This window comes from Musca domestica, unplaced genomic scaffold (assembly GCF_030504385.1).
Source record: "Musca domestica strain aabys unplaced genomic scaffold, Musca_domestica.polishedcontigs.V.1.1 30, whole genome shotgun sequence".
Lineage (NCBI taxonomy): Eukaryota > Metazoa > Arthropoda > Insecta > Diptera > Muscidae > Musca > Musca domestica.
Window position 1 is genome coordinate 4,054,738 of NW_026712300.1, and position 27,736 is coordinate 4,082,473.

Here is a 27,736-nt window from a genome sequence, read left to right on the forward strand (position 1 = left end):
CGGATGTCAGCTGCGGAGGTGGTTGGAACAAGTTCCACCACAGGATCACCATCTGGAACGGAACTATTTGGATTGGTTGCCCTCAATTCCGCTTCTAGCTCGCGGTCGGACATCACCGCATCATCATAGTCGGACAAGACAACTTCTGGGAAAAGTTCCTGCGATGCCATAACTATTACAAATAAACACGACAACACACAAAGGATGAGACTTAATTTGGGATGCTTAGTGTGGTAAGACGACTAACTTAACGACTGGTCGCCTGACAGTACCCTGGTCCGTTCGTACATCCACTACACGAACATGACCATCATCACCGGGATGAATACCAACAACACGACCTAGTTTCCAAGAAGTGGGTGGCAATTTTTAATGCCGAATTACAACTAAATCATTGATCTCAACGTTTCTTTGAGGGTATTTCCACTTGTAGCGCTTATTTAAACTAAATAAGTATTCTTCTTTCCACCTTACACAAAACTGATGAGTTAAAGCTTTTAGTTTTCGAAAGCGATTGACTAAACTCAATGTCGATTCTTCAATTAGGGGTTCGGGTGGTGAGAGGAGAGGAGCGCCTATAAGAAAATCGCCAGGAGTAAGCGCAACTAACTCATCAGGATTATCAGACATTGGACACAGGGGCCGAGAATTCAAGCAAGCTTCGATTCGGGTCAAAACTGTTGAAAACTCTTCGAAGGTATACGACAGTGCTCTTGCGTGACGATAAAAATGCAACTTAAAGCTTTTGACAGCCGCTTCCGAAAGACCATGTGGGGAGCCCCAGCAGGTATGAACTGCCAAGTAAGTTCTTGATACCCTAAAGCTGAACAAACAGTGTCCCGACATTCACGAATGAAGATTCTAAAGTTCTTTTCAATTTCACGAGAAGCCCCAACAAAATTGGTTCCGTTATCAGAAAATAGTGATTTTGGAAAGCCACGGCGGCCTATAAATTGGTGAAATGTAGCCAGAAAAATGGCAGTTGATAAATCAGACGCTGCTTCTAAATGGACCGCTTTGGTTGCAAAACAAACAAAGACGCAAACGTACCCTTTGGAAATGCGGCAGGCACGGCCAGAAAACGACTTAATATCAAACGGACCCGCAAAGTCCACACCAGTGGTAGTGAAAGGTCGATTAACTGAAGTTCTTTCCGGTGGAAGTGCAGCCATGAGTGGAGGACTTGCCCGATTTTTTTCAAGCAAACAAACCTTACAACGACTGATCACTGTTCGAATTAGAATTTTTACCCGAGGTATCCAATACTCCATCCGTATGAGGCGTAGCATATGTTGGTTTCCTCCATGGACTGATTTAGAGTGAGTGAAATCAATTAGGAGGCGTGTAAAACGACACGAATACGGCAAAATAATTGGATATTTTTCTGCGTAGGACAAAGTAGGAGACTTTACTAAACGTCCATTCAATCGCATAACACCAAATTCGTCTAAAACTGGATTTAAAGATAGCAGGGGACTATTAGAGGGTAAGGATCGATTTTCCAGAAGGCATTTGTACTCATTGGCATAGTGAACTTTTTGCGCTAATATAACTAAACGAGTTTTTACCCTACAAATTTCAGCAGATTCAATGACTTTACTATTGAAAACAAATTGGCTACGAAATTTTGAGTGAGTTCTATGATAAAATCTGAGGACATACCATAATACGCGCAACGCCCTATAAAGAGATGAAAACAATTCGAGGAGATCTTCATGATTCGAGAAGAACGAAAAATGAGTTTTGACGCTACGAGCTTCAAGTTCTGTTTCAATGTGATCAGGATCCGAAATATTCCAATCAGAATTATCTAAACTCAACCAACTAGGACCCTTCCACCAAAGGGAGGAATTAGCAAGCTCTAAAGGGGAAATACCACGACTTCCCAAATCAGCCGGGTTGTCCTCAGACCTAACATGAAACCAATGGGCACTTCCTACATTTTGTTGAATTCGACAGACTCTATTTGCCACGAATGTAGTCCATGAAGTGGGGGTTTTACCCAGCCACGCTAACCCAATAGTTGAATCTGTCCAACAATAGATTTTATGAATTGGAATGTCTATCTCGCTCACAATAGGCTTTAAAAGGTCTGACGCCAACACGGCCCCACACAACTCCAAACGCGGAAGTGAAACACATTTAATGGGTGCTACTCGTGTTTTTGAGGACAGCAAATTAACTTTAATTTCGCCATTTGAATCTTTTATACGAATATAAATTACCACCGCGTATGCTTTCTCTGAGGCATCGGAAAAAACATGCAATTCAACTAAAGAAGTTTGTTTATAATGAATCCAACGCTGAATATTTATGGAATTTACTTGTGAGAGCTTTTCAACAAAAGCGAGCCAAGAGGTTTTCGTTGCAACCAGAAGTGAATCGCCCCAACCGATGTTGTCTAAAAACACCCTTTGCATAATTATTTTCGCAACGACAATAACAGGGGCAAACCATCCCACGGGATCAAACAATTTCGCTATGTGTGAAAGAACTTCCCGGTTGGAATAATCAGATTTAATAGGAATTGGATTCACACAAAACTAGAAAGAGTCTAAACTGGCATTCCACCTTATGCCCAATGGTTTAGAGCTACTTGCTTCTACAAAGGATAATACTTGTGCGTCAACTAAATGACTAGGCGGTAAACCAGCAAGAATAGACTTCTCATTAGAAGTCCATTTCCTCAACTCAAATTTAGCTGTGGCTAGAGAAGAAATGAGCTGGTTGCGAGCAAGTAATGCGGTTTCTACATCATGAGCACCAGCAAGAACGTCATCGACATACATACTTTTACGTAAGATCTTAGAAGCCAATGGATATTCTAATTCGCAATCGTCGGCGAGCTGAAGCAAAGTTCGAATGGCAAGATACGGCGCACAATTTACTCCAAATGTAACTGTTTGTAATTCATAGTCGCTAATGGAGTCATTAGGGGATTCTCTAAATAAAATTCTTTGGAAAGATGTATGGCTTGGGTGAAGGCGGATTTGACGATACATCTGAGTAATGTCACAATTAAACACATAACGAAATAGACGTCATCGTAGAACTAAGAGGACTAAGTCTGCTTGGAGAGTTGGTCCAACATGCAGAATGTCGTTTAGACTTACGCCTGTAGACGTTTTATTTGACGCATTAAATACTACTCGTACTTTAGAAGTTCGTTTTTATACCCTACACCACATAGTGGTAAGGGTATTATGTCTTTGTGCATTTGTTTGTAACATGGAGAAGGAAACGAGATAGACCCATAGTTACTTTTGAGAACCTTCATAGAATCACTTTCTGAGTCGATTTATGCATGTCCGTCCGTCTGTCCGTCCGTCCGTCCGTCTGTCCATGTATTCTTGTGAACAAAATGCAGGTCGCATTTATTATCCGATTGAGATGAAATTTTCCAAACAATATTTTTTTTTGGCCCAAGGACGAACCCTATTGAAATTGGTGAGAATCGGATCAAATTTAGATATAGCTACCATACATATCTTCATCCGATTTCGGGTTAAATGAGCACCAAATGTCCACTATCAGTCCAAATTACCTGAATTTTGGCACACCTAACCGAGTTCGGCCTAGAAGCAAGTATATCAAATTTGGAGAAAATCGGTTCAGATATAGCTATAGCTCCCATATATATCTTTCATCCGATTTGATCTTTAAGTCCCTCACATTCCTACTATGCACTCCACAACCGTGATATTTGGTACCAGGTATTAGATGGAGCACAGAAATAGCTGTTTTAAATTTTATCGAAATCGGTTCAGATTTGGATATAGCTCCCATATATATTTTCATCCGATTTCGGGTTAATTGTGCACCAAATGGCCGATATAAGTCCAAATGGACTGAATTTTAGTACATCGGACCAAATTCAGCCTAGAAGCAAGTATGTCAAATTTAGTGAAAATCGGTTCAGATATAGATATAGCAACCATATATATGTTTCATCCGATTTAGTGTTTTAGTCCCTTACATTCGTAATATTCACTCCACAACCGTGATATTTGGTACCAGGTATTAGATGGAGCACAGAAATAGCTGTTTTAAATTTTATCGAAATCGGTTCAGATTTGGATATAGCTCCCATATATATCTTCTTCCGATTTCGGGTTAATTGACCACCAAATGGCCAATATCGGCCCAAATGGCCCGAATTTTGACACATGTGACCGAGATTAGCCTTAAAGCAAATACAACAAATTTGGAAAAAATCGGTTCAGAAACAGCTATAGCTCCCATATATATGTTTTATCCGATTTGGTGTTTAAGCCTCTCACATTCGTAATATGCACTCCACAAGAACGATATTTGGTACCAGATATAAGATACATCCCAGAAATAGCTGTTTGTAATTTTATCGAAATCGGTTCAGATTTGGATATAGCTCCCATATATATCTTCATCCGATTTCGGGTTAATTGTGCACCAAATGGCCGATATAAGTCCAAATGGACTGAATTTTAGTACATTGGACCAAATTCAGCCTAGAAGCAAGTATATCAAATTTAGTGAAAATCGGTTCAGATATAGATATAGCAACCATATATATGTTTCATCCGATTTAGTGTTTTAGTCCCATACATTCGTAATATTCACTCCACAACGGTGATATTTGGTACCAGGTATTAGATGGAGCACAGAAATAGCTGTTTTAAATTTTATCGAAATCGGTTCAGATTTGGATATAGCTCCCATATATATCTTCATCCGATTTAGGGTTAAATGTGCACTAAATGGTCAATATCAGCCCAAATCACCTGAATTTTCGTACATAAGACCGAATTCAGTCTAGAAGCTAATACATAAAATTTGGAGAAACCCGGTTCAGAGATAGCTATAGTTCGTAAAATGCACGATAGAATTAGATAGATTTTGATTTTGTACCAAATATCTCATAGAGCTCTGAAATGCCCTGTATAAACCTTTCTACGAGAGCTCTACTAAATATGCATAGTGGTGTAGGGTATCATATAGTCGGCCCCGCCCGACATTTGAGCTTTCCTTACTGGTTCTAGATTAACTACTGGGTGGTGGGGTAAATAGCAAACATTTGGCGCTGGTGAGGGGGAAACAGGTCGCATGTGACCTAAATCAAGATATTCGCGCACTACTGCATCGTACATTTCCTTAAGGGAAGGTTTGCATAAGAGCGACTTTTCATTTCGAGCAAACTGTCTTAAGACAATCTGACGAGAATCACCTAGTTGCAAAGACTGAGGAAATTCGGCACGAAAAGGAAGGGTGACAACATAACGACCTTCCGAGTTCCTCAAGGTGGTGGACTGATAATTCTCCTCTCAGATCTTGTCCGATGGCGAAAGAATTTTGCGTTTAGGAACCTCCTCTAGTTCCCAAAACTGCAGAAGAGTTTTGTTGATACTGTCTTCCTCACAAAAACTCAAGGTAGTTGTAAAGACCTGCAAAGGTGAGCAGGGAAGTGGTCCCGAAAGGATCCATCCGAAGACAATATTTTGCGCCAGTAAAGAGCCGAAGATATTTTGTTGTACCCCAGACAACAAAATTTGAGGATATAAGTCCGCACCCAACAACATATCCACTGGACAACAATCAATTATATGTGGATCAGCTAGGTGAAGATTAGGCAATGCTCGTGGCCAAGAAGGATCTACCGAAAAGGAGGGAAGATTACCAGATATCTTAGGGAGAACAAAAGCTTCAGTATTCAACAAGATTGAAGAGTCAAATCGGGAACTTACACAAATAAGACAATTTTTCTTAGAGGTGACTGAAGTAGAACCATTTACCCCAGAAATGTTAGCGAGGGTGGAGCGACAAGACAATTTGATTCTATTTTGAAGGTGCTCAGTTATAAAAGTAGCCTCTGACGCAGGGTCAATGAGAGCTCGCACAGGATAAGAAGTACCCTCGTGCAGAAGATTTACTATAGCAGTACCTAGAAGAACTTTAGCACTGTGCGAAGTATGGAAAACTTGACGATTGACTGTTGTAGGGTTTGCACCGGAGGACGTAGACGCAATATTATCTAGATTTGAGCTCAATTGAGTACTGGGAGCCGAAGGAGTTGTGTTGGGCCCGATACTAGTTGTGGGCGCTGTTGGCTTATGTAACAGGGTATGATGCCTTGCACGGCATATATTACATGTATGTGTACTAGGACACCTATTTGACGAATGACCTCTAGATAAACAGTTAAAACACAAATAGTTCTTTTTTACAATGACTAGTTTCTGATCGAACGACAATGTCTTGAAACGAGGACATGAATAAAGAGCATGATTTTCATTGGGGCAGCATACACAACGTGGTTTAGGAAATAATTTCATAGTATCAGTCGAAGTTTTTGCCAAGTGGGCCTTAACGTTGCATGAAGTTGGTCTAGAATCCTCAATACCTCGAATATCACGTAAACAGGCCAGCGTCTGAATTCTCTCTGTTAGGAAAGAATCGAGCTCGTACCATAACGAAAAGGACGACTTATCTTTGAGACTCTGTTCCCAGAGTGTCACGGTAAGTTTAGGCAGACGCTGAAGACAAATAAAAACAAGAATGGGATCCCAATGATCCGTAACAATGTCATAAACTGACATGGCAGACAAACAACCGTTTATTCCCCTTTGTAAAGTTTTCAACCCAGAACTCGTTTCACTTGATAGAGATGGAAGTTCAAAAAAAATGGCTATTTACAAGAATTCTTTTGTTGTCGTACGTATCTTGAAGCGATTTCCAAGCCAGATAAAAACTTTTGTGCGTTAGTGGAAATTTAGATACAATTTCCTTAGCTTCGCCTTTCGTTTTTTGTACTAAATGTAATAACCTCTCAATATCGCTTAACCTAGAATTATTGATATACATCGCGGAAAAAAGGTCGCGGAAGATGGGCCATGATAAAAAGTCTCCACGGAAATCCTCTATATCACACGGAGGTAGATTGAGGCTGTGCATTGTATTGGAAACGTTCGGCGCAAACTCCAATTAGAAATGGATATATCAACAGGGTTCTGAATATCTTGGTGACCAGAGTTAGACAAAGAAGACAAATTTAAGCTGTGACTCGACATATTGCCAGTATTGGACGAGCCAGGCTGAGTCATATTAGGCCGATTAGATGTACAACCAGTTTGTCGAAGATTCGAAGCTACATTACTTTGTGGTGTGCTAATGCTTAAAACTGTGGAAGTTGTTGGAGGAGATTTCACCGACTTCAAATTTAGCAACTTTTCATTAATTTCTGACAAGCAATCGATATAGTTTTGACACGTCGATTGGTATTTGGAATCCGCAGAAGAAATTTGATCGGTAGTCGTACCATCTAAAGTCATTAAATAATCAATACACTTATGATAAGTGTCTTTGACTTTACCCCATAAATCTTGAAGTTCCGTGCTCCGAATTTCGAGATTGAAAACCGTATGGTTATCTGGATTTAACAAATGAAAAGAGGCAATAAACTTTACCACATTATCAGAAGCACGGATAAACTGAGTTAAGGGGGTAACCGACATTTTTTACAAGATTCTGTTTACTTTTCCCAGAAAGAAAAACAATTTCGAAATTCGTTTATAGAGTCTAAACTGAGTTACGGAAAAGGTCCAAAGTATCTTAACTCTAATGATATACTCAAATTAAAGCGCAGATCGAAGAGGGTGGAAATACTAAGATTCTGAAGAGGCTAACCACAATTCAAGGAAACCAACTAAAAGTAGGCAAACACACGGATTTTCTGCTGAAATCTCTATAAATGGTAGAAAAGTAGAGTCAGAAAAGCAATAAATTTCGAGAAATACTCTAAAAACAGTATAATATTTATACAAAATATTCCAAAATGCAAAAAATTAAATAAAAAAAAATAAAAAACACCAAATAATAACAATAATTAATATTTCAGTTCGTACCAATTGTAGAATGTACGAGTTACAATCGCCACTATTTTTATTATTATTATTATTATTATTATTATTATTATTATTATTATTATTATTATTATTATTATTATTATTATTATTATTATTATTATTATTGTTATTATTATTATTATTATTATTATTATTATTATTATTATTATTATTATTATTATTATTATTATTATTATTATTATTATTATTATTATTATTATTATTATTATTATTATTATTATTATTATTATTATTATTATTATTATTATTATTATTATTATTATTATTATTATTATTATTATTATTATTATTATTATTATTATTATTATTATTATTATTATTATTATATTATTATTATTATTATTATTATTATTATTATTATTATTATTATTATTATTATTATTATTATTATTATTATTATTATTATAGTTAAAGGATTTTACACGATCGCGAATAAAAAAATTAATTCCAAGGCGCTTCCAACTGCGCCTGATTATTTAACTTTTTAACAATTGTAACGATTCACAATTTAATGATACTCAAAATAATTAATTCACACTTTAATGATACTCAAAATAATTAATTACATAGAAGATATTAATATTTAATGAACTGCACTCGAAATAGCCAAAGCCAAGACTGCCGGTTGTCTTCCAACTTTGTTGGCTCGATGGTTCTATTGATTCCGTTCGACCAACACGCGCCAGTATGCAGGTGCTGATACTGCAGAAAGAATTTCTCATCGCTTGCAATATCGAAATTGGATCGGAAGCGCGTGTTGCAATCAAAATGAAATGAGCTTAAGTTGCAGAAGCGACAGTGTCGCCAATGTCGTTAACTCCTCCCTCCTTAAATATCCGCGTCCAGCAGATCTGCGAATCTATAGAGGGTAGCTGGACACGTAGCTTTGGGAGATTTAGTTTCCTCGTTTGCTGATACCACAACCAACCAATGCAAAGAGAGATGGAAGCAATGAACATAACATTAATGCCAATGGTACTAATAAATCTCACTCCAAACTGGTTCAATCGGTTAATGTTATTGAGGCCTATTTCATGGACATACTTTATGTCAAGCAGCAGGTCTTTATGTGTAATGTTCGATAGCACCGGAGGTAAGGCCTGAACCTTCGTGATTGACTTGCTCGAGTAAGTATGATTCTTGATTACCACCGATTCGTTTGAGAGTTGCAGAAGGTAAGTGCCACTGAGAAACTCAGTTTTCCCATTCAATTCAATCAAACCCCTCTAGTTTGTCATGTAGATAACGTTGTCTGTCAATAACTCTACGATTTCTTCTTGATAACCTGGTTCGCCTTCTGCCCAAACGCTTCATTAATTCTGTATTGTTCATTATTATTTATGATGATATTTTCTTGGCTCCGTAGTATATTGTTCCAGTCTGTTGAATCGGGGCTTCCAGCAAGCCATTTCCACGCTGATCCGATCCAATCGATTGACCTAAGCATTCTTCTTTGTACATTCATCAACTCATTAAGGCGTTCCTGCATCTGCAATATGTGGTATAAGATGAATTCCTTGTTTTTACTCGGCGGGACGTTCAATAAAAGATAAGATATTTGCTGCCGCATCCATGTATTGTTCCAAGTTGATGACATGTATTATCTTGAAGTTACCATCGACTGTTTTTAATGAAACCAGCGATGTTTTGTACTGGTAGATTTGTAAACCGTTTATAAAACCAATCAGGTTGAATGCGAATGTGAGATTTCTTTATGAGCCAGAATATGGATAGTTCCTTGGTTTACTTTGAACGCTAAATGATGATCTAATACCATGACGCCGTCGCATCTGTAGCCCGTGATGCAACTCGCCAGACCATGGTTTAGTGCATCATCCGGAAGCTAACCGATCTGAGCTTTACTTATATTTTTTTGCATTCTATATACAATTTTTATATTCATATTTATTCATTCTTTCCTTTTTTTGTGTTATTTCTTTCATATTTTCTTTTTTTTTAATTTACTTATTTCTTTCTCAATCTTCAATAGCAGAGTTATTATCAACTTTCTAGTAGATGAGCAATCAATGGTCTCTTAAGCCATGGACCATGTTTGCATTCTACGATCAGTATCAATCACTTCCGCCGAGATTTCTGTAGTAGTAGCATTTAGTTTTGGAAACTGACCTTTTTCTCGAACGTACCATGGGGACTTCGTATTGGTCCGGTTTAGTCGGGAGCAAGCATGCCTCCCCCAACCTACTAGGGTACGATTTATCCATCCCACTTACAGGAAAGCTCTTGTTAATGGTAGTTATCCTCAACTATTCATTATTGTCTTATGTTCCTCAATGGAATTGTACAATTTTTTTTAATTCTCAATGGACTCGTACAATTTGTTCCATTTTACTTTGTTACATTTTATTTTATTCATTTTTAATACATAATCTTTTGTGTATTTATATGCAAGATGTATACTTTACGTGAACGAAACAAAAAGGATCAAAAATAATTATAAAGTTAGATTTTTCTTTGGACTTTTTCTATTCAAATTTTTATATGTTCTTTGTGAATCCTTCGTCCACTCCTTGTCAACACCGTTACTCTACTGTTGCCATTGATGAAAGATCATCTTCTCGACCCTCTGAAGCAGTTAGAGTTTCATCTGAGTTCGTGCGCATTCCCTCACTCGCCGTTTCAGTAGAAGAAGATATAAATGATGTGAAGCGGTCTTTAACCTTGAAAGAGCATCAGCCACATAGTTTGATTTACCAGGTTTATAAATCAACTCGTGGTTATATTCCTCTATACGTGCCTTCCATCGTTTTAATTTGGCATTAAAATTCTTATTCCCTAGTGCAAACGTCAAAGGCTGATGATCAGTATAGATCCTGATTTTCTTTGCCCCGTATAAGTAATTTCTGAGATTATCAAGGGCCCATACAATGGCCAGCATCTCTTTGTCGTTCGTGGCATAGTTTTCCTCAGTTTTATTGAGAGACCGAGATATGTATGCTATGGGTTTATCCTTTCCCACTTCGCCTTGTGACAGAACGGCACCTAACGCGGTATTAGAGGCATCCGCTGTTAAGTTAAAAGGCTTCTCAAAGTCAGGGAAGGATAGTAGCTCTGCTGTAGTTAACATAGATTTCAGTCTATCGAAAGACTTTAAGGACTCGTTATTTAGTGTAATTGGCACCTTTTTGGATTGACTGGCTTTTACTTGGACATATTCGCCTCTTGTAAGATTTGTAAGGGGTTTTGCGACTTTAGCATAATCCCGAATAAATCTCCTATAGTAGGAAGTCATTCCTAAAAAACTTTTCAACTCTTTCAAGTTCGTGGGGGGTAACAAATTTTCAATGGACTTTACCTTGGCTGGATCCGGTTTGATTCCCTCAGAACCAACGATATAGCCAAGAAATTCCACCTCCGATTTCATGAAATGTGTTTTATCAAGATTCACCTTAAGATTAGCCTCGCGAAGTTTCCCAAAAATAATTTCTATATTCCTCAAGTGATTTTCTATATTTTCTCCAATTACTATTATATCGTCAATGTATACAAAACAGAGTTTTCCTATATAATCATCTATCATCCTCTGAAATATTGCAGGCGCATTCTTAAGGCCAAAAGGCAATCTTAAGAATTCATATTTATCGTTTGCCGTTGAAAAAGCAGTCTTTGGGATGTCCCTTGATTTCATGGATATTTGATGAAAGCCTGATGTAAGGTCTATCGTTGTAAAATATTTTGGTTTACCTACACTAGCTAAAGTCGACGTAATGTCCGGAATTTGGTAGGTACCTGAAATTGTCACAGCATTTAGGCGTTTAAAGTCCACTACCATTCGGTATTGTTTTTCACCATTAGGTTTAGGTTTTTTGGGCACTACCCAAATAGGTGAATTGTAAGGACTCTTTGAAGGTCTTATAACTCCTTCCGAAAGTAATTCCTGTATCTGTCGTTCTACCTCTTCCCTCATACAAACTGGGTAAGGATAACTTTTAGTATATATTGGTTCCTCCGTAGTTGTCCTTATTTCTGCTTGAACGTTTGTCGAGGCAAGTTCGCTACCATCAAGTGGTCCAAAAAGTGGTTTGTATTTATCAATGAGGCTTTCTATTCTTTTCCTGACCTCTGGTGCATACTCTTCGCCTAATACATAATTTGGTTCAATTGTTACTTTTTCTTTTAATGGAATTTTAAAACAATTTTTCAAAACTAAAACATTCTCCTTTCTATCAACTAAAGCACCTAACTCTTTAAGGGTGTCGTCTCCTATTATACCATCAAAGGTTTTAAGCGTTGGCAAAACATAAAACTCAACGGGCTCACTTATCCCTAAAAATGTAAAAAATGGTCCAATTACTTTCCTATCTATGTTAATATCTCCTCCCACTGATCGAACTTTGATTGGTTTTTCTAATAGTATGCTACCATGTGATAAGTGTGGGTTGCAAAAGTTCTTGTTAGAACCCGTGTCGATCAAAAAACATAAAGTACCGCCATTAACAGAAGGGTATTCTATATAGGGTAAGCTTGATGGCCTTCCCCCATAAAATTTACTTCGCCTACAGTTTCTTCCTGACAAGAGTCTCTCTCCAGCCCATTTTCAGCCATGAGGTCCTCGTCAGAAAAAGTTTCTATGTGATAAAGTTTTGCCTGTTTATGCCCTGTTCTTTCTTCATATGCGCCTCTTTTTTCAGCTGTCCTAGGATGGTTAATGTAATTTACCCGACGAGATTGTATTGTCCTATCAATATCCATTGGTTCGTGTTTTATAGCCGGATACCGTGGAGGTAACGCTGGCTTATTATAATTCGCATGTTCATTTACCCGAAAGTTAGAATTATTGTTATTATGCTCCCAATTTCTAGGCTGAGAATTTTTATTCAGCCATCCCGATCGCTTAGGGAACGATTTTGGAGGTCTTGAATGCCCAGGACGATAAGTCGTTTCTGTGGAGATTGAATCATAAGCCTTCGTCTTCGAATAAATTATGTTATTTCGCATGGTCAGATTTTGTAACTCCAAACAAGCGGAATACGCTTCAGGCAACGTTCCTGGCCGCTGTATTATAATCATACGGGAAAGCTCTGGTTTTAATCCGCGTATGAATATGTCTAACGCTCTATTCCTGTATGTTCCTACTAAGGCTTTGATCGTTTCCTCACTGTGGGACTCTGTTTTTAATTTATTAATGATGAGTGAAAGTTGATGGTTGACTGTCGAATAAAACTCATCTACGCTTGAGGATCCCTGGGACAGCTGGTTGAGCTGATGTTCCAGAGTTTGAATATCCCGTTTATCAGCGTAATGCAGGGAAAGTATTCTTTTTATTTCCGTCCAATAACTGTCAAATACATTGTAGGATACCAGGGCTGTGTCGGCAGCGCCCGTAACTTTTTGACGGACACTTTGTATAATTGCTCGATAAATAGGTTTGTCCCTAACTATTTCAAAGTCCTTCAGTATAGTTTCCACTGAATGAACCCAGGAAATATACTAAGTGGGATTGCCTTCAAAGGTTCTTAACTCTTTCACACTGTCGGGGAGGCGACTTATATCTTTCAACTCTGTTTCAGTCCGCGGTCGTTGAAGAGATCCTTCGTCGGTGACCAGTGGTGGTATCGCGGCCACCTGCCTATTTTCTAGACGCTCTATTCTATCCAAGACATTTCCCAAAGCATTGTTGCTCAAACTAGCTTCTATCGTCCCTATCCTGTTTTCTATCGACTTCATCTGTTCCATAAACCGATTTATGGCTCCAGTCATGGTCGTTACCGTGGCCCTAAGTTCTTCCATTTCTAATTGTTGACAAGGGGGAGAAATAAAAATATTCACGTACCTGTTATGTCCTTTATGAAGAAGGTCCTTCTTGTTTTCACTTCACTTTACTTTTTTTATAAAAAAAATTCTTCTTTATATTTATCCTTTCTTAATTTTCAATTTATTTCTGTATTTAACTTCTTCTCTTCTTTTTAAATAAAAAACTTCTTTATATCTCAATTTTATTATTTTTTGATTTTTCAATTCTTTTTATGAAGAAGATCCTTTTTGTTTTCACTTCACTTTACTTTTTTTTTTTGATAAAAAAAATTCTTCTTTATATTTATTCTTTCTTAATTTTCCATTTATTTTTGTATTCAACTCTTTTTCTTTTTTTATATATAAAAAACTTCTTTATTTCTCAATTTTATTATTTTTTGAATTTTCAATTTTTTTGGATTTTATTCTTCTTTAATTTTCAATTCTTTTTTGAATTTTTATATTTTGGTGAGCCTTGGCTAGGCAGCGCGACGCGACCGTTTAAAACCCTTTTACTCCTCACGGAAGGACCGTATTTCTCCGGTTTGGAGATCCACTTTTATGATCGTGGATACCTACTGAGGTACGGTTTACTTCACTTCCGCCTCGGTAAGCTACGGTTATATGTTTCGGTTGGATAACTATCAGGAATACCGGATTAGCGAAGGAGGAGTTAGATTTGGTGAATTAATTTATAACTCACAGGACCACTAAGCACTTAAGTCGGGGTCCCTGCTCGGGCGCCAGTTAAAGGATTTTACACGATCGCGAATAAAAAAATTAATTCCAAGGCGCTTCCAACTGCGCCTGATTAAATAAAACACGTATATTTTTAACAATTTAACTTTTTAACAATTGTAACGATTCACAATTTAATGATACACAAAATAATTAATTCACACTTTAATGATACTCAAAATAATTAATTACATAGAAGATATTAATATTTAAAGAACTGCAATCGAAATAGCCAAAGCCAAGACTGCCGGTTGTCTTCCAATGGTTCTATTGATGGTTCTATTGATTCCGTTCGACCAACACGCGCCAGTATGCAGGTGCTGATACTGCAGAAAGAATTTCTCATCGCTTGCAATATCGAAATTGGATCGGAAGCGCGTGTTGCAATCAAAATGAAATGAGCTTAAGTTGCAGAAGCGACAGTGTCGCCAATGTCGTTAACTTTATTATTATTATTATTATTATTATTATTATTATTATTATTATTATTATTATTATTATTATTATTATTATTTTTTTTTTTTTTTGTTATTATTATTATTCACGAAAATTAATAAATTGTATTGGTAAATGTTTAAAAATATATATTAATCTACAACACAATTTACTTGGGTATTTTTGTTAATCTTCTAAAATCACTTTGAAAATTAAATATTTGAAAATTTTGAAAAAAAAAAATTATTTAAGAATTTTACTATTGAAATTAACAAGTTTTTTCATACAGTGCACAGTGGGTCCAGTGGTGAATTACGAATGCCGCACAAAAGAAAATAAAACACAAGCAGTGTTTGATGGTCCGACGGTGACGGGGGTGGGTTAACTACCACACTACCAACTGATCGACGACAATGGTCGCAACGGATATCGCACAAAAGAAAATAAAACACAAGCAGTGTTTGATGATCAGACGGTGACGGGGGTGGGTTAACTACCACACTATGAACTGACCGACGACAATGGTCGCAACGGATATCGCACAAAAGAAAATAACACAAGCAGTGTTTGTTGGTCGGACGGTGACGGGGATAGTTAGCTATCACATTACAAGTCGACCGATTACAACGAACCAACAGTGAGAGTTGGGGAGAAAAATAAATCGAGAGTGTGTTAGTATGTAGTTGAACCGACGCTTGGAAAAAAACCGCTTGGAATATTGGCGTTAATATTGTTGAGAGCGATGAGAAATGAAAAAAAAAACAACAAATGATCTCTCAACAAAGCACTGACTTGGTGGTGGTGGATTGAAATAAACAAACAGAAACTAAAGAACTGTATGACGGCAATTTAGTTAAACTAAGCAAATGAATTTGCGAGTAGATAACACTTTATTGTATTGAAATAATTAACCAATTATTTTGAAAACCAAAATTAAAATAAAAGAGATTTCAATAGAACTTAAAAAGGGGGTTAGGCACTCCCAAAAAAAGGACAGGATTAAATTTTAGTGGACTGTATAGCAAAATACCGCGAGATAGGGTGTACCAAAGGCGACCAGTACCGACAAACAAATTAGAAAAACAGCACTTTTTCACTTTTCCTTTTTGCAATGCTCACAATAATAAAATGCACTGAACATACGTACCTGTTTTATGATGTTTTGATTAGATTGGTGGAAGATGGTTGATGCAAATTGTGAGGGGGGAGTGCTGTTGATGATTCCAGTGGCAAAGAAAAGAAAAAAACGTCAATTAATATCCAGGCAAACTTTTCGCATTGCAAAAATCCGGCTCGATGCGACCAAATGTTGATATGAAAGGTGTAAAAAGCAAAATAAAAACACAAATGAATAGTTTTTAATCCAAATAAGTCTGCTTGTTTATTGACTTCAGATTTTATTTTCTTTTCTACAAATAATTACCTTTTGGTATGTGAACTGGCGACAGAGGCCTTGAGGCTTCAGCTTTCGATACTCAAAGACAAGTGAACGCACAGGTTCTAAGTGATCGCAGAGGATCCCTTGTCTATTTCTAATACATATGCAAATGCAGACAAGTGAACGCAGAGGTTCTAAGTGATCGCTGAGGATCCCTTGTCACATTTTTAGTACATTTACAACTATTTGAGTGTATCGAGGTGAGCAACAAAAACAACAACTTATCTTAGACAATTCAAATACTACTACTTCCTCGAGATAGTTTGTAGAGGAGTTGTCAGTGATGTCAATCAGTTTCGGTAATTGATTAAGCTGAAGTTGCAGGACAACGTATCTAACATATACAGCCCCCGTATTATTATGATTTTAGCGACATTATTCACCGGAATCGTTTAAAGCTTGGTATTTTATGTTCGTAATGAACGCTACAGCCTATGACAGCAGATAGACTGTGCAGGTTTACCTCTTGGTATAGCCCCAATATAGAGGTACCTCCCGATATTTAATATTTTGATGATTTTAGCAATATTATAGCAATAAGGTACCTCCCGATACTCGGTATTTTAAATATTTTAGCGACAATATTCATCAGAATTTATTCAAATTTGGTATTTTGTGTGTGTAATGGGTGCTTCAGCCTATGACAGGAGACTCTTTGTGCAGGTCCACGTCTTCGTATGGCCCCCGTATAGCGGTATCTCCCGATATTCGGCATTTTGATTATTTTAGCTAAATTATTCACCGGAATTATTTCAAGTTTGGTATTTGATGTTTGTAATGGACGCTACAGCCTATGACAGCAGACTGACTGTGCAGGTTAACGTCTTGGTATGCCCCCAATATAAAGGTACCTCCCGGTATTCGGTATTTTGATGATTTTAGCCCCCATATATGGGTACCTCCCGATCTTCCGTATTTAGATAATTTTTGTGACATTGTTCACCGGAATTGTTAAAAGTTTTTTATTTGATGTTCGTAATGGACGCTACAGCCTATGACAGCAGATTGTCTGTGCAGGTTTACGTCTTCGTATAGCCCCAATATTCAGATACCTCATGATATTCGGTATTTTGATGATTTTAGCAACATTATTCACCGGAATTGTTTCAAATTTGGAATTTGAAGTTTGTAATAGATACTACAGCCTAAAACAAGGAATTGTCTGTGTAGGTCCACGTCTTCGCATAGTCCCCATACAACGGTACTTCCCGATACTCGGTATTTTGAAGATTTTAGCGACAATATTCATCAGAATTGATTCAAATTTGGTATTTGTGTTTGTAATGGGTGCTTCAGCCTATGACAGTAGGCTGCCTGTGCAGGTCCACGTGTTCGTATTGCCCCTATATAAGGGTACCAGCCGATATTCGAAATTTTGATGATTTTAGCGACAGTATTCCTTGGAGTTGTTTCAAATATCGCATTAGAAGTTCGCAATGAATACTACAGCCCAAGACAGAAAATTGTATGTGCAGGTCCACGTCATCGTATAGCCCCCATATATGGGTACCTCCCGATCTTCCGTATTTATATGATTTTTGTGAGATTATTAACCGGAATTGTTTCAAGTTTGGTATTTGATGTTCGTAATGGACGCTACAGCCTATGACAGCAGATTGTCTGTGCAGGTTTACGTCTTCGTATAGCCCCAATATAGAGGTACCTCCCGATATTCGGTATTTTGATGATTTTAGAAACATTATTCACCGGAATTGTTCCAAATTTGTTATTAGAAGTTCGCAATGAATACTACAGCCTAAGACAGAAAATTGTCTCCCATTTATAGGTACCTCCCTATCTTCCGCATTTAAATGTCTACCGATCTTCCGTATTTAGATAATTTTTGTGACATAATTCACCGGAATTGTTTAAAGTTTGGTATTTGATGTTCGTAATGGACGCTGCAGCCTATGACAGCAGATTGTCTGTGCAGGTTTATGTCTTCGTATAGCACCAATACAAAAGTACCTCCCGATATTCTGTATTTTGAAGATTTTAACAACCATATATCGGTACCTCCCGATCTTCCGTATTTAGATAATTTTTGTGACATTGTTCACCGGAATTGTTTCAAGATTGGTATTTGATGTTCGTACAGTCTATGACAGCAGATTGTCTGAGGAGGTTTACGTCTTGTTATAGCCCCAATATAAAGGTACTTCCCGATATTCGGTATTTTGATGATTTAGTGACATTATTCACCGGAATTATTTCAAGTTTTGTATTTGATGTTCGTAATAGACGCTACAGGCTCTTACAGGAGAATTTGGTATTTGAAGTTTGTAACAGATACTACAGCCTAAGCCAGAGAATTGTCTGTGGAGGTCCACGTCTTCGTATGACCCATGTATAACGGTACCTCCCATATTCGGTATTCTGATGATTTTAGCGACATTATTCACCAGAATTGTTTCAAATTTGGTATTTAAATTTCACACTGAATTCTACAGCCTATGACAGAAAAATGTCTGTGCAGGTCCACGTCTTCGTATAGCCCCATATATGGGTACCTCCCGGTCTTCCGTATTTAGATGCTTTTACCGACATTATTAACCGGAATTGTTCAAAGTTTGGTATTTGATGTTCGTAATGGACGCTACAGCCTATGACAGCATATTGTCTGTGCAGGTCCACGTCTTCGTATAGCCCCTATATAAGGGTCCCACCCTATATTCGGTATTTTGATGATTTTTGCGACATTATTCACCGGAATTGTTTCAAATTTGGTATTAGAAGTTCGCAATGAATACTACAGTCTTAGACAGAAAATTGTCTGTGCCGGTCCACGTCTTCATATAGCCCCCATATATGGGTACGTCCCGATCTTCCGTATTTAGTTGCTTTTAGCGACGTTATTCACTGGAATGTTTAAAGATTGGTATTTGAGGTTCGTAATGGATGCTACAGCCTCAGACTGAAAATTGTATGTGCAGGTCCACGTCTTCGTATAGCCCCCATATAAGGGTACCTCCCAATATTCGGTATATTTGATGATTTTAGCCCCATATATGGGTACCTCCTGATCTTCCGTATTCAGATGATTTTAGCGACATTATTAACCGGAATTGTGATAAAATTTGGTATTAAAATTCGCAATGACTACTACAGCCTACGACAGATAATTGTCTGTGCCGGTCTACGTCTTCGTATAGCTCCCGTATTATTATGATTTTAGCGACATTATTCACAGGAATTGTTTCAAGTTTTGTATTTGTGTGTGTAATGGGTGCTTCAGCCTATGACAGGAGACTGTCTGTGCAGGTCCACGCCTTCGTATGGCCCCCGTATAGAGGTATCTCCCGATATTCGGCATTTTGATTATTTTAGCGAAATTATTCACCGGAATTATTTCAAGTTTGGTATTTGATATTTGTAATGGACGCTACGGCCTATGACAGCAGATTGTCTGTGTAGGTTTACGTCTTGGTATGCCCCCAATACAAAAGTACCTCCCGGTATTCGGTATTTTGATGATTTTAGCCCCACATATGGGTACCTCCCGATCTTCCGTATTTAGATAATTTTTGTGACATTGTTCACCGGAATTGTTAAAAGTTTGGTATTTGATGTTCGTAGTGGACCCTACAGCCTATGACAGCAGATTGTCTGTGCAGGTTTACGTCTTCGTATAGCCCCAATATACAGATATCTCTCGATATTCGGTATTTTGATGATTTTAGCAACGTTATTCACCGGAATTGTTTCAAATTTGGAATTTGAAGTTTGTAATGGATACTACAGCCTAAAACAAAAAATTGTCTGTGCAGGTCCACGTCTTCGTATAGTCCCCATACAACGGTACCTCTCGATACTCGGTATTTTGAAGATTTTAGCGACAATATTCATCAGAATTTATTCAAATTTTGTATTTGATGTTTGTAATGGGTGCTTCAGCCTATGACAGGAGGCTGCCTGTGCAGGTCCACGTGTTCGTATTGCCCCTATATAAGGGTACCTGCCGATATTCAATATTTTGATGATTTTAGCAACAGTATTCCCCGGAGTTATTTCAAATATGGCATTAGAAGTTCGCAATGAATACTACAGCCTAAGACAGAAAATTGTATGTGCAGGTCCACGTCATCGTGTAGCCCCCATATATGGGTACCTCCCGATCTTCCGTATTTATATGATTTTTGCGAGATTATTCACCGGAATTGTTTCCAGTTTGGTATTTGATTTTCGTAATGGACGATACAGCCTATGAGAGCAGATTGTCTGTGCAGGTCCACGTCTTCGTATAGCCCCTATACAACGGTACCTCCCGATATTCGGTACTTTGATGATTTTAGCGACATTATTCACCGGAATTGTTTCGAATTATCTATTTGAAGTTCGTAAGTTCGAAAACTGTCTGTTCACGTCTACGCCTTCGTATGGCCCCCGTATAGCGGTATATCCCAATATTCGGTATTTTGAAAATTTTAGCGACAATATTCATCAGAATTTATTCAAATTTGGTATCTGATGTTTGTAACTGGTTCTTCAGCCTATGGCAGGAGTCTGTCTGTGCAGGTCCACGTGTTCGTATAGCCCCCATATAAAGGCACTTTCCGATATTCGGCATTTTGATGATTTTAACCCCCATATATATGTACCTCCCGATCTTCCGTATTTAGATAATTTTTGTGACATTATTCACCGGAATTGTTTAAAGTTTGGTATTTGATGTTCGCAATGGACGCTACAGCCTATGACAGCAGATTGTCTGTGCAGGTTTACGTCTTCGTATAGCCCTAATATAAAGATACCTCCCGATATTCGGTATTTTGATGGTTTTAGCAACATTATTCACCGGAATTGTTTCAAATTTGGAATTTGAAGTTCGTAATGGTTACTACAGCCTAAGACAGAAAATTGTCTGTGCAGGTCCACGTTATCGTATAGCCCCCATACAACGGTGCCTCCCGGTATTCGGTATTTTGAAGATTTTAGCCCCCATATATGGGTACCTCCCGGTCTTCCGTATTTAGATGCTTTTAGTGACATTATTAAGCGGATTTGTTCAAAGTTTGGTATTTGATGTTCGTAATGGACGCTACAGCCTATGACAGCATATTGTCTGTGCAGGTCCACGTCTTCGTATAGCCCCTATATAAGGGTCCCACCCTATATTCGGTATTTTGATGATTTTTGCGACATTATTCACCGGAATTGTTTCAAATTTGGTATTAGAAGTTCGCAATGTATACTACAGTCTTAGACAGAAAATGGTCTTTGCCGGTCCACGTCTTCGTATAGCCCCCATATATGGGTACCTCCCGATCTTCCGTATTTAGATGCTTTTAGCGACGTTATTCACTGGAATGTTTAAAGATTGGTATTTGAGTATCGTAATGGATGCTACAGCCTAAGACTGAAAATTGTATGTGCAGGTCCACGTCTTCGTATAGCCCCCATATAAGGGTACCTCCCAATATTCGGTATATTTGATGATTTTAGCCCCATATATGGGTATGTTGTAAATTTAAATTTGTTTCCACTAATGTCCACTAACACTTAACACCAGGTAGACAAATAAAACACTCGCGGACACTTTCGGTTTTTTCGGACTTTATTTCACACTTGTTAACTCTTAGGCAGACACTTTACAAACTGAGGTAACTTTCTTTCTCTTCTCCTGCTTATATATATAAAAGCTTTTCTAGATGGTTCTAAACTAGAATATTATTAATCTAGACTATTCTGTAACGGACATATTATCTTAGTAATCTACACATACTAAATACTAGATAATCGATGTTATTAGTTTACCGATATTTACATGATCATATTTACATCATTACATGTAGGGGGAGCTGCACAAATATATGTGTTGCAAGGTTGTATTTAATTCACAATAACTGACACCCCTCCTCAACACATATATTTCTTATTTCCTTATTCTCTAATTTATACATACTATTTACATTACAACACTTATTCATTCTTTATAGACATACTATAAAAATCCAGTCATGTCAATCCAAGTTCTTTTACTAGTTTTAAATGAGACACCTTTATAAATTCTTCGTTAAAATATCTGCTATGTTCTCAGAACTAGAAACGTAACATAAATCTATATGTCCTTCCATGTACACATTTCTTATATGGTGAAACTTTATATCTATATGTTTTGTTCTATTGTGATATACTGGATTTCTAACTGAATGTAACGCCCCTACATTATCTCCATTTATCATTATTTTATCAGGGCAATCTATTTTAAGTTCAGACAACAACTTTCTTAAATAAACAGCTTCTTTTGCTGCTGATGAAATAGCCATATACTCGGCTTCAGTGCTACTTAACGCAACTGTATCCTGCTTCTTTGATTCCCATGAAAAAGCACTTCCAGCGAGCATAAACACGTAGCCAGTGTACGATTTTCTTGTTTCTATATCACCACCCCAGTCAGCGTCAACATAAGCTATTACCTGTTGTCCAGTCTTTTGATACTGTAATCTATAATCTATCGTTTTATTTAGATACTTCAAAATTCGTTTCGCTGCTGTCATATGCTCATAATGAGGATCCGTATTTTTCTGTGATAGTTTACACACTGAGTGTAGTATATCAGGACGCGAACATATCGCTAAATACATTAGTGATCCTATTATCGACTGGTAATCTTTTGAATCTACTCGCTTACAATTTTCATTGCTACATGCTATCTGAAATTTGGGTTCTAATGGGGTACAAACTGGCCTACACTCTTTCATTCCATATCTATCTAACAATTCTCTAATTTGAGCTTTCTGATGTATACTAATTTTACCTGTAGATCCTTCTCTTTCAATTTCAATGCTCAAAAACTTAGTAGCTGGTCCCTTGTCAACTACATCTACCCTTGCTGCAATATTTGACTTTATATCTTCCATTTCACTGAAGTCTGAACTTGCTATCAACAAATCATCTACATAGACTGCAATCAAATGTATGTTGCCATTTTCGTTTCGCCTATATAAACATGGCTCACTAGGACACGCTGAAAATCCCATTTCTCTTAATATTTTATCTAACGTCCTATTCCATTGTCTGCCTGATTGCTTTAACCCATACAAAGCCTTTTTCAGCTTCAACACAGCATTAGGGTTCCTTTTGTCAACAAAACACTGAGGCTGTTTCATATATATGTCTTCTGTTAACTCGCTATTTAAATATGATGTTGACACGTCCATTTGATGCAAATGTAAATTATACTCTGCTGCAAGAGCTATTACCATTCTAATTGTTTCATATCTGACTACAGGTGAAAATGTCTCCGTATAATTTATTCCATATTCTTGATCAAACCCTCTTGCAACCAATCTTGCTTTAAATCGCTCAACTTGACCTTTGGAATTTTTCTTTAAGGTAAAAACCCACTTCCAGCCAATCACTCTTTGACCTACTGGCAAATTACTAAATTGCCATGTTTCGTTTTTTATTAGCGAATTATATTCATCTTCCATTGCCTGTTGCCAATATTGGGAATGCTCACTTGACATAGCCTCTTCAACAGTATTTGGCACAACAATATCCTCAACCTTCATTAGATTCAAAACATTATACTGTTTCTTTGGTCTACCTGCTTTACCAGTCTTTACTATTTTTGGTCTGCCTGGACCTATTCGCGGCTTCTCTACATTACTCCCCTCCTTAATGGGATGTTCCTGTTCCTCTATTAACATATTGTCTTTCTCTGCCGACTCAAATTCGCCATCACTTTTCATACTCTGATCATCATTGTCATCACTCTTATGGTCGTGTTCCTTATAATCCGACAAATTAATTTCTCCACCATTGGTAATCGGAATTTGCACTACATCCTTGTCATTAATTTCCTCTATGAAATACACATCGCGGCCTAACACTACCTTTCTTGTGTGTTTATCAAACAAACGATACGCCTTCGATGTCTCTGAATACCCTACAACCACATACTCTTCACCCTTTGCTCTAAATTTATGGTGGTGTTTCTTATTCAGCGCTATTGCTGTAGAGCCAAAAATTTTTAAATGTTTTACTGCAGCCTTTTTATTATACCACATCTCATATGGCGTTGCCTTGTCGTCTAACGCTTTTGTGGGTGATCTATTTCGCAGGTACGCTGCTGTGTTTACAGCCTCTGCCCACAACGACTCATCTAGATTTGCTGCTACAAGCATAGACCTAGCCATTTCCACTAAAGTTCGATTGAACCTCTCAGCCACACCGTTTTGTTGTGGCGTGTGTGGTACAGTGAGTTGCCTAACAATACCATGCTCTTTCAAATATGTATTAAAGTGGTTGTTTACAAATTCTGTGGCATTGTCCGATCTCAAACATTTTAGCTTCCTACCTGTTTGACGTTCGACCATCTCTTTGAACTCTTTAAATTTCTCAAATGTCTCATCTTTTGATTTGAGGAAATAAACAAAAACATAACGCGACATGTCATCAATAAATGTTAATAAATACCGCGAACCCCCAATTGACTGTTTATTAATTGGTCCGCACAAATCAGTATGAACTAACTCTAATAAGTCTGTCGCTCTGCTCTCAGACTGCATGAATGGCTTCGCTGTGCACTTGCTTTTCATGCAAACCTTACAATTTATTTCTTTAGGAAAATTTACTTTCATACCATGTACTAATTCTTCATCAACTAATTTCTTTAAGCTATTTAAATTTAAATGTCCATATCGGTAATGCCATTTGAGAGCCTCATTACTATTCATAAAAAATGATTTCTTTTTTGATGTAGTATACAAAAACAAATCGCCTACCCTTTTTGCGTACAGCACTGTTTTTCCTTTAGCATCGATGACTCTTGCTCCTTTACCATTGAATTTCACTGCCGCCTTATTTGCCACTCTGCCCACAGAAATAAAATTGCACTGCAGTTCAGGCACATACAGAACTTTGTTAAGCATAACGTTGCACTCTTCTAGAAACACACTGCCTTTGCCTCTCGCTGTGATTTTGTTCTCGCCAGCCAAATTTATTTCTTCATGGTGATCTATAAATTTCGTGAACATTCCTCTGTCGCAGCACAAATGAGTTGTAGCGCCACTGTCGACGCACCACACGCTGGAGTTTAACACGTTGTTGTTGTTGTTCTCATTCGTTGATGCCAGCACACTGAATGACTGTGTGTGTGCGTTTGCGCTCATCTTGCCTTTGTTGTTGTTGCATTGGGCAGCGAAATGCCCTTGACGTCCGCAACTGTAACACTTGCCATTTTTGTTGTTGTTGTGCACATTCTTATTGCTTCGCCCATTGTTATTGTTGTTGTTGTTACCTGGGTGGAATTTTCTGGGACTTTCCTTGTTGTTATTTCTATAGAATTTTCTGGGGTGTTCTTTTTTGCTGTGCGACACAAATGCATTTTCTGCTGCTACTACGTCACTGGAACCGTTTGCCTTTCTTCTTTCGCCTTCCTCAGCAAGCTTGATCTTTAATGCACTCAGACTGGGCAATTCGTCTCTGGTTTCCAAAGCCACCACAAAATTCTCAAACGACTTTGGCAAGCTTGCTAGCAGCATTATTACAAATAGCTCTTCTTGTAGCTCGATCCCGGTCTCTGCCAATTTGTCACTTATAGCAGCGAACTTGCACACATGCTGCTGGACACATTCACCCTCGCCCATACGCATGCCTAACAATTGCTTAAAAAAGGTGACTTTTCTTACCGGGCCTTTTGGTTTATGTACATCTTTTAGGGTGTTCCATGCTTCCGCCGATGTTTTGCAGGCTTTTATGTAGAAGATCTGTCTTGCCGTTACACTCAATATAATGGTCGCCAGCGCTTTTTCATTTTTTTTGACCCATGACTCGTTATCTTTTTCTGGTTTCTTGGAGGAACCGCTCACCACGTCCCAGCACTCCTGATGCACCAAAACCGCTTTCATCGTAAAACTCCAGGAGTCATAATTTGCTTCGTCTAGCTTATCTATATTATATAACGACGAGCCCATTTTTACTTCACAATTATTATTTTTTTTAATTTGAAAGTCTTTACTGACACACAATTGTCCACTTGTTGGCCTTTTTTATTTGTCTCAAATGTTCCTTTTATATGTTGACATGCAACAAAACGTTTTTATGGCCGCACACAAAAATCTTTTTTTTTTTTCTTTGCTTGTTGACACACAACAGCAATCCACTAGGCCACAACACACTTTGCCAAAATTTTATGGGAACACACTTTTTACAATGTTCCTTTTTTGGGCACACTTTTTCAAAAGTTCTTGGTCACACACAATGTCCATCTATTTTTTTTTCAGAGCTCGTCTGGGCCCATAACCTATTGTAAATTTAAATTTGTTTCCACTAATGTCCACTAACACTTAACACCAGGTAGACAAATAAAACACTCGCGGACACTTTCGGTTTTTTCGGACTTTATTTCACACTTGTTAACTCTTAGGCAGACACTTTACAAACTGAGGTAACTTTCTTTCTCTTCTCCTGCTTATATATATAAAAGCTTTTCTAGATGGTTCTAAACTAGAATATTATTAATCTAGACTATTCTGTAACCGACATATTATCTTAGTAATCTACACATACTAAATACTAGATAATCGATGTTATTAGTTAACCGATATTTACATGATCATATTTACATCATTACATGTAGGGGGAGCTGCACAAATATATGTGTTGCAAGGTCGTATTTAATTCACAAGAACTGACAGGGTACCTCCCGATCTTCCGTATTCAGATGATTTTAGCGACATTATTCACCGGAATTGTGATCAAATTTGGTATTAAAATTCGCAATGACTACTACAGCCTACGACAGATAATTGTCTGTGCCGGTCTACGTCTTCGTATAGCCCCCGTATTATTATGATTTTAGCGACATTATTCACAGGAATTGTTTCAAGTTTGGTATTTGATGTTCGTAATGGACGCTACAGCCTATGACAGCAGATAGTCTGTGCAGGTTTACCTCTTCGTATAGCCCCAATATAGAGGTACCTCCCGATATTCAATATTTTGATGATTTTAGCAATATTATATACCTGAATTGTTTAAAGTTTGGTATAAGATGTTTGTAATGAACGCTACAGCCTAAGACAGAAAATTGTCTGTTCACGTCTACGTCTTCGTATAGCCCCCATACAAAGGTACCTGCCGATACTCGGTATTATAAATATTTTAGCGATAATATTCATCAGAATTTATTCAAATTTGGTATTTTGTCTGTGTAATGGGTGCTTCAGCCTATGACAGGAGACTGTCTGTGCAGGTCCACGTCTTCGCATGCCCCCCGTATAGAGGTATCTCCCGATATTCGGCATTTTGATTATTTTAGCGAAATTATTCACCGGAATTATTTCAAGTTTGGTATTTGATATTTGTAATGGACGCTACGGCCTATGACAGCAGATTGTCTGTGTAGGTTTACGTCTTGGTATGCCCCCAATACAAAAGTACCTCCCGGTATTCGGTATTTTGATGATTTTAGCCCCACATATGGGTACCTCCCGATCTTCCGTATTTAGATAATTTTTGTGACATTGTT